This window comes from Salvelinus namaycush, chromosome 35 (genome assembly GCF_016432855.1).
Source record: "Salvelinus namaycush isolate Seneca chromosome 35, SaNama_1.0, whole genome shotgun sequence".
NCBI classification, from domain to species: Eukaryota; Metazoa; Chordata; class Actinopteri; order Salmoniformes; family Salmonidae; genus Salvelinus; species Salvelinus namaycush.
Genome location: NC_052341.1, coordinates 27,610,584 through 27,620,094, shown reverse-complemented (window position 1 = coordinate 27,620,094; position 9,511 = coordinate 27,610,584). Strand labels below are relative to the sequence as shown.

The 9,511-nt window shown below is 45.5% G+C and overlaps 1 pseudogene; it reads right to left on the bottom strand.

The window, feature by feature from the left end:
- Positions 1-572: 572 nt before the first annotated feature.
- Positions 573-7,873, bottom strand: LOC120029671 (annotated as a pseudogene).
- Between the last annotated feature and the right edge of the window lie 1,638 nt (positions 7,874-9,511).

Genomic DNA, 9,511 nt, shown 5'->3' with positions numbered 1-9,511 from the left:
CACAACTCTCAATGACTTCACTTAAGTATTTTACTGTGCTGACCCACTCATAAAACTAAATGATATAGTTATTTTAAAAATATATGTTTTTAAAGCTCTCAGGCATGTATTCCATTTATGCCTAGATTTCTACAGTACTTGTTTGAAAATGGGAATATAAAATAAGGAGTGATCCCTCTGTTCAAACCAGGATGTGCAGGTGTTCCTTTGTCCTTCTGCAGGGAGCTGTAGTACTCTGAGGACCTTCCAGGCCTTATTGGCCACCCAGAGGGTTTTCCCCACTGCGCTTCCCCAATCCTCATCTTGGTCACAGAGATTAACTCAAATTCCTGGTGTCTGGAAAGGAAGGTAAGACAAAAAAAGTGAAGCAGCTTGACTCTCAGGGATAGAAACGTTTTTCGTGAGCCCTAGTTATTGCTTACAACTAGATCCCAGAGATTTTCCTGGTCAGGCCACATACAGTAGTCCGGAAAAACATATGGCCCAAGAAAATGTCTATGTCAGTGAACCTCTCCTTATCATAGAAGTACACAGCTCTGAGTCTTGTAGGCAGCCACTCTGAAGGGGATGATCTACACAGAAGTGAGGCCAAGGGCCATGGTAAGCTCCTGTTTGGTCTCTGGGTGAGGCATGAGCGCAGGGGCCCGACCCACGATGTAGAAGTTGGCACCAGCTATCATCCGTGCCCGGCAGTGGGGCTCAACTGATGTGACCTGATTCTACTAAATAAAACAATGCTTAGAAGTACTTTAGAGATTAGTGTCCGGTAAGTACAAACAGTGTAAGTTCAAATATATTTAAGATGTAGTGCAGGTGGAAACCATTACTCTACTCAGTGGGTCCAGCGTACATCATGGGGGAGGGGAATATGGCCACGATGGTGCTGGCTGGGACTAGTACAGGCAGTATTACCATCCAGAAGAGTGTTGATGTGCAGAACCTGCAGGAACTCCATCTCCCTCCAGAAGCCCTTGAGGGGGCTGGCCCAGCCCTCTGCCAGCACCTGCACCCACTGGAGGTCCAGCTACAGGAAATACAGAACAAAAACCTGCCATGAGGGTCAAATCAGGTGTTAACTACTCAACATGAAGGGTCAGCAGTTAAGTCTACTCAAGACTGTACGTATCAAACCCAAAAACATGCATACGAGAAGGATTTGTTACCTTGGTAATGCTGACGGTGGGCAGCGTCTTGGCGTCGCTCAGTGCCAAGTCAAGCTTGTTCTCTGGCACAAAGAGCTCATTAACTTCCTCTGTCACGCTAGTTGGCACAATACAAATCAAAGGGATCAATGTGTTAGTACATTAACAAGTTCACACTGTTCAAAGGAGCCTGAAAATACTAATTTGAATAATTTCGTCCAATGACTAGGACATTTTCGTCATGGTAGAGATAGGGTAGTGCCAGTAATTGGAAAATACTGAATTAGCTACACCACAGACAGACGAGGCCCAAGAAGGTCTCAGGGACCATAGATAGACAATCCTGTTACTTCAGCAGCTCGACTACCTGCTGGATGCACTCATTCGCTGAGATCTCTCCGGCCTTCAGCACAAGCTCAGGTAACTCAGGCTTCTCCAAGGGTGAATCGATGCCCTTAAAGCCTCAGGGGAGAGGATTAGGATACATGTTCAGCACCTTGTCAATAATTAACACTACTTTAGTGCTGTAGCTGTACATTCTATGACGCACTCTCTTTGCTTGTTTAATAGCATAGCATGTAAAGTAGTAGACTTTGAAGCCATGTGATCTATACTGTTAAATGTAGCTCTGTAATGTAATGTAAAAGAGAACTGGAACACTAGAGGGCAGAGTCAGTCAATCACATTTATTTATAAAGCCCTATTTACATCAGCTGATGTCAAAGTGCTATACAGAAACCCAGCCTAAAACCCCAAACAGCAAGCAATGCAGATGTAGAAACACGGTGGCTAGGAAAAACTCCCTAGAAAGGCAGGAACCTAGAAAGAAACCTAGAGAGGAACCAGGCTCTGAGGGGTGGCCAGTCCTCTTCTGGCTGTGCCGGTTTGAGATTATAACAGTACATGGCCAAGATGTTCAAACGTTCATAGATGACCAGCAGGGTCAAATAATAATAATAATCACAGTGGTTGTAGAGGGTGCAACAGGTCAGCACCTCAGGAGTAAATGGCAGTTGGCTTTTCATAGCCGAGCATTCAGAGTTAGAGACAGCAGGTGCGGTAGAGAGAGAGAGTTGAAAACAGCAGGTAGCACATCCGGTGAACAGGTCAGGTTCCATAGCCGCAGGCAGAACAGTTGAAACTGGAGCAGCAGCACGGCCAGGTGGACTGGGGACAGCAAGGAGTCATCAGGCCAGATAGTCCTGAGGTATGGTCCCAGGGCTCAGGTCCTCCGGGAGGGAAGGGAAAGGGAGAGAGAGACAATTAGAGAGAGCATACATAAATTCACACAGGACACCGGATAAGACAGGAGAAATACTCCAGATATAACAAACTGACCCAAGCCCCCGGACACAAACCCATTGCAGCATAAATACTGGAGGCTGAGACAGGATGGATCGAGTGACACTGTGGCCCCGTCCGACGATACCCCCGGACAGGGCCAACCAGGCAGGATAACCCCACCCACTTTGCCAAAGCACGGCCCCCACACAACTAGAGGGATATCTTCAACCACCAACTTACTATTCTGAGACAAGGCTGAGTATAGCCCACGAATATCTCCCCCACAGCACGAACCCGAGGGGGGCGCCAAACCCGGAGAGGAAGATCACGTCAGTGACTCAACCCACTCAAGTGACGCACCCATCCTAGGGATGGGATGGAAGAGCACCAGTAAGCCAGTGACTCAGCCCCCGTAATAGGGTTAGAGGCAGAGAATCCTGGGTTGAGAGAGGGGAACCGGCCAGGCAGAGACAGAGAGGGCGGTTCATTGTGCCTTTCCGTTCACCTTCACACCCCTGGGCCAGACTACACTCAATCATAGGACCTACTGAAGAGATGTGTCTTCAATAAAGGTGTCTTCAATAAAGACTTAAAGGTCGAGACCGAGTCTGCGTCTCTCACATGGATAGGCAGACCATTCCATAAAAACGGAGCTCTATAGGAGAAATCCCTGCCTCCAGCTGTTTGCTTAGAAATTCTAGGGACAATAAGGAGGTCTGCGTCTGGTGACCGTAGCGTACGTGTAGGTATGTACGGCAGGACCAAATCGGAGAGATAGGTAGGAGCAAGTCCATGTACTGCTTTGTAGGTTAGCAGGAAAACCTTGAAATCAGCCATAGCCTTAACAGGAAGCCAGTGTAGAGAGGCTAGCACTGAAGTAATATGATCAAATTTTTTGGTTCTAGTCAAGAGTCTAGCAGCCGTGTTTAGCACTAACTGTATTTTATTTAGTGCTTTATCCGGGTAGCCAGAAAGTAGAGCATTGCAGTAGTCTAATCTAGAAGCGACAAAAGCATGGATGAACTTTTCTGCATCATTTTTGGACAGAAAGTTTCAGATTTTTGCAATGTTATGAAGATGGAAAAAAGATGTCCTTGAAATAGTCTTGATATGTTCGTCAAACGAGAGACCGGGATCCAGAGTAATGCCGAACTCTGTATAACCATCAAGATTAATTGTCAGATCCAACAGAAGATCTCTGTTTCTTGGAACCTAGAACTAGCATCTCTGTTTAGTCTGAGTTTAAAAGTAAAAAATGTGCCACCATCCACTTCCTTATGTCTGAAACGCAGGGCAATTTTGGGGCTTCACCATGTTTCATCAAAATGTACAGCTGTGTATCGTCCGCATAGCAGTGAAAGTTAACATTATGTTTCCGAATGACATCATCAAGAGGTAAAATATAGTGAAAACAATAGTGGTCCTAAAATGGAACCTTGAGGAACACTGAAACTTACAGTTGATTTGTCAGAGGACAAACCATCCACAGAGACAAACTGATATCTTTCTGACAGATAAGATCTAAACCAGGCCAGAACATGTCCGTGTAGACCAATTTGGGTTTCCAATCTCTCCAAAAGAATGTGGTGATCGATGGTGTCAAAAGCAGCACTAAGGTCTAGGAGCACGAGGACAGATGTAGAGCCTCAGTCTGACACCATTAAAAGGTAATTTACCACCTTCACAAGTGCAGTCTCAGTGCTATGATGGGGTCTAAAACCAGACTGAAGCGTTCCATATACATTGTTTGTCTTCAGGAAGGCAGTGAGTTGCTGCACAACAGCTTTTTCTAAAGTTATTGAGAGGAATGGGAGATTCGATATAGGCAGATAGATTTTTATATTTTCTGGGTCAAGGTTTGGCTTTTTCAAGAGAGGCTTTATTACTGCCACTTTTAGTGAGTTTGGTACACATCCGGTGGATAGGGAGCCGTTTATTATGTTCAATATAGGGCCAAGCACAGGAAGCAGCTCTTTCAGTAGTTTAGTTGGAATAGGGTCCAGTATGCATCTTGAAGGTTTAGAGCCCATTACTATTTTCATGAATGTGTCAAGAGATATAGTATTAATTAAAGAACTTGAGTGTCTCCCTTGATCCTAGGTCCTGGCAGTGTTGTGCAGACTCAGGACAACTGAGCTTTGGAGAAATACGCAGATTTAAAGAGTCCGTAATTTGCTTTCTAATGATCATGATCTTTATATCAAAGAAGTTAATGAATTCATCACTGCTGAAGTGAAAGCCATCCTCTCTTGGGGAATACATTTTAGTTAGCTTTTCGACAGTATCAAAAATACATTTTGGATTGTTCTTATTCTCCTCAATTAAGTTGGAAAAATAGGATGATCGAGCAGCAGTGAGGGCTCTTTGATATTGCACGGCACTGTCTTTCCAAGCTAGTCGGAAGACTTCCAGTTTGGTGGAGCGCAATTTCCGTTCCAATTTTCTGGAAGCTTGCTTCAGGGCTCGTGTATTTTCTGTATACCAGGGAGCTAGTTTCTCATGACATATGTTTTTAGTTTTCAGGGGTGCGACTGCATCTAGCGTATTATGCAAGGTTAAATGTAGTTCCTCAGTTAGGTGGTTAACCAATATTTGTACTCCGACGTCCTTGGGTAGGTGAAGGGAGTCTGGAAGGGCATCTAGGAATCTTTGAGTTGTCCGGGAATTTATAGCACAACTTTTGATGCTCCTTTGTTGGGGTCTAAGGAGATTATTTGTTGCAATTGCAAATTTAATAAATTGGTGGTCCGATAGTCCAGGATTATGAGGAAAAACATTAAGATCCACAATATTTATTCCACGGGTCAAAACTAGGTCCAGAGTATGACTGTGGCAGTGAGTAGGTCCAGGGACATGTTGTATAAAACCCACTGAGTCAATGATGGCTCTGAAAGCCTTTTGGAGTGGGTCTGTGGACTTTTCCATGTGAATGTTAAAGTCACCAAAAATTTGAATATTATCTGCCATGACTACAACGTCCGATAGGAATTCCGGGAACTCAGTGAGGAATGCTGTATATGACCCAAGAGGCCTGTACAGTAGCTATAAAAAGTGGTTGAGTAGGCTGCATAGATTTCATGACTAGAAGCGCAAAAGACAAAAACGCAGTCATTTTTTAAAATTGTATTGACATTTGCTATTGTAATTGTTAGCAACACCTCCGCCTTTGCGGGATGCGCGGGGGATATGGTCACTAGTATAACCAGGAGGAGAGGCCTCATAACACAGTAAATGACGCCACTCCTCATTTACGGCGATGTTTCAGTCAGGCCAATCACATCAAGATGATGATCAGTGATTAGTTAATTGACTATACTGCCTTGGAAGTGAGGGATCTAACATTAGGTAGCCCTATTTTGAGATGTGCGATATCACAATCTATTTCAATAATGACAGCGATGGAGGAGGTCTTTATTCAAGTGAGATTGCTAAGGGGAACACCGCCATGTTTAGTTTTGCCCAACCTAGGTCGAGACACAGACACGGTCTCAACGGGGATAACGTTAGCTGAGCTGACTACACTGACTGTGCTAGTGGCAGACTCCACTAATTTGGCAGGCTGGCTAACATCCTGTAGCCTGGCCTCCACCCTGTCTCATTGTGGAGCTAGAGGAGTTAGAGCCCTGTCTATGTTGGTAGATAAGATGAGAGCACCCCTCCAGCTAGGATGGAGTCCGTCACTCCTCAGCAGGCCAGACGTGGTCCTGTTTGTGGGTGAGTCCCAGAAAGAGGGCCAATTATCTACAAATTCTATATTTTGGGAGGGGCAGAAAACAGTTTTCAACCAGCGATTGTTGTGAGACTGCTGTAGAGCTCATCACTCCCCCTAACTGGGAGGGGGCCAGAGACAATTACTCGATGCCGACATCTTTCTAGCTGATTTACACGCTGAAGCTATGTTGCGCTTGGTGAGCTCTGACTGCTTCATCCTAACATCGTTGGTGCCAACGTGGATAACAATATCCCTATACCCTCTACACTCGCCAGTTTTAGCCTTAGCCAGCACCATCTTCAGGTGAGCCTTTACGTCGGTAGCCCTGCCCCCTGGTAAACAGTGTATGATCGCTGGATGATTCTTTTTAAGTCTAATACTGCGGGGCAATGGAGTCGCAAATGACTTGGGTTTTCAATTTGTCAGAGCTAATGGTGGGAGGCTTTGGTGGCTCAGACCCCGTAACGGGTGGAGGAGAGACCAGAGAAGGCTTGGCCTCAGACTCCGACTCGCTGCTTAATGGGGAGAACCGGTTGAAAGTTTCTGTCGGCTGCATGAGCGACACCGATTAAGCATTCCGACAGCATTTCCTTCCAGAAGCCATGAGAAAATAGTCCGGCTGCGGGGACCGTGCGTGGGGATTTATACTACTATCTGTACTTATTGGTGGCACAGACGCTGTTTCATCCTTTCCTACACTTAAATTACCCTTGCCTAACGATTGCGTCTGAAGCTGGGCTTGCAGCACGGCTATCGTCACCATAAGGCGATAGGTCTCCTGTATATTATGAGTACAGCGACTGCAATTAAACGGCATAATGTTAATGTTACTACATAGCTTCGGCTGGTGGATGTCCTGTAGAACCATGTCCAGATAAAACGTTCGATGTGGAAAAAGTTGAGGGAAAAATACAAATATAAACCGGTTATTAAAAATGTTGAAAGTAAAAAACGTAAAGTTGGCAACAAACCGCACAGCAGCACGTAAACAATTCCACAAGTTGTGACCGGAAGATCTGCCCTACGACACTGAGGACGCAGTCACCACCTGGATCAACAGGGTACTAAGACACACACAGTCAGTCTGATCCGGACCTTTAATCTCTCCAGCACAGGCTTTCTTGTAGAGGCCTTTGACATCCCTTCTCTAAAACACCCCCAGAGGAGCGCCAATGAACACCTCGAAGAACCACAGCCCAGAGCACCCATGGATTTTCCTAGCTTCATCTCGGTCCTACGCACAAGAGGAAGAGACTGGGTAGCAAAAATCAACAGGATTGGTATCTTGATTTTACTTCTATAACAAAAACAGGTTTTCAAAACCAGATAGTAACAGAAGTGAATGCAGATACACAGTATAGCAGCTATACAAGCCAGAGCTCAGATCCATCACAATGGATGATTTAGAGATGGCCCTTTGATAAGTTTCCAACTAAGTATCTCATATCAAGTGCAAATTGAACAGTGTCTGTTTATCTGTTTCACTCACTCACCTTCGTGAATGGAGCAATGAAACTGGTGACGCAGATCAATCCTGCATCTGGAAACAGCTTGGCCACCTGAGCAATGCGCCTGATGTTCTCCCTGTCCACAGAGGTGAAGCCTATGTTACTATCCAGTCCCTGTCGGATGTTATCCCCGTCCAAGGAGTAGCGGGGAATACCAAGTACTCGTCCAGGGCAAAGCCAACGGTTTTCTTTCCAGCACCTGACAAACCCTTAGTACACAGTGACATAGTCAATATTGACAATACATCCATTATCCAACAAGGCTTATGTGAAACTGTCTCCCGGGTGGCGCAGTGGTCTAGGGCACTGCATCGCAGTGCTAGCTGCGCCACCAGAGTCTCTGGGTTCGCGCCCAGGCTCTGTCGCAGCCGGCCGCGACCGGGAGGTCCGTGGGGCGACGCACAATTGGCATAGCGTCGTCCGGGTTAGGGAGGGTTTGGCCGGTAGGGATATCCTTGTCTCAGTATGTAAATGTAATAAAATGTATGCACTCTACTGTAAGTCGCTCTGGATAAGAGCGTCTGCTAAATGACTAAAAATGTAAATGTAAATGTAAACTCTGCAGTGTAGTATTGGAGAGAGGGTTTTCTTTGCTTACCTGTGCATTAAGTAATTCCCAACACAAGTATACCTTCACATATGTTTCATTTCCAAGCAGAACAATATGTCTGTCTTTGTCTAGTTTTGATAAGAGAAACTAGAGAATAGCAATTCATTGTTCCTTTGGAGAGGGCCCTATGGATAAATGAGAAGGTGGTGGGAGAATGCAAGTGGTGAGTGACACCTGATGAATGTCATATGATCCATCTATAAGCTTATGTATGTGAAATAGCTGAAAGAAGCTGCACTACTCTGAACCTGTACAGCAGGCTACTATTACTCTGAATGCAATGAGAAGGATTGTAAAGAGTTCACAGCTCATCGGGTCCTTGTTAGAAGTTAAAAGGATACGACTACTGACCACCAGGCAGAGACTAGAATGACATAGATAACCCAAACCCAGGGAAGCTTTAATTGGATAGAATTGAAGTCTTTCAGATCTGGAAATAACAAGGTACACTAATGTCGCTCCAGCGTTTTCTAGTTATTCTGTCCAGCCTCCCTAAGTGCATCTCTGTGGCTTCGCACGCTGTGTGCAGGCGGACCAGGTTGGTGGGGGGCTGCTGAGGGACAGGGGGAAAACAAAAAGGGCTATTCATTGATACATTCCTGCAGTGTGGCAGTCAGGCCCACTGTTCGCTGGCTGCAACCCCTCACACACAGGCCTGGATATGCTTCTCCCAGGTCTGCCCAGAATGAGCTTCATTCATTTGGCCCATGGGCTCCGTGACTCCCATAGTACATAGCGGCTCACTGATACTGTTAGACACAACTCGTCAATGAGCCTTTGTTAGGGACATGGATAAGCTTAATCAAAACTGGTCCAACTGGCACAACTTTGCGCACTGTTTAGCAGCCATAACCCAGATCCAGGTGTGTAGCCTAGATGCCTGTCACTAAATATACCACAACCTGTAATAGCACACATCTCAGCTATTTGAAACAGTTAAACACATCATACACTATCATATCATATAGTAAATCATAATACATTCTATACAATAACCTTCATTGTGTTGATATTATACAGAACAGTCTCAATTCGCCGGGGCATGGACTCTACAAGGTGTCGAAAGCGTTCCACAGTGATGCTGGCCCATGTTGACTCCAATGCTTCCCACAGTTGTGTCAAGTTGACTGGATGTCCTTTGGGTGGTGGACCATTCTTGATACACACGGGAAACTGTTGGGTGTGAAAAACACAGCAGCGTTGCAGTTCTTGACACAAACTGGTGCTCCTGGTGCCTACTACCATACCCCATTCA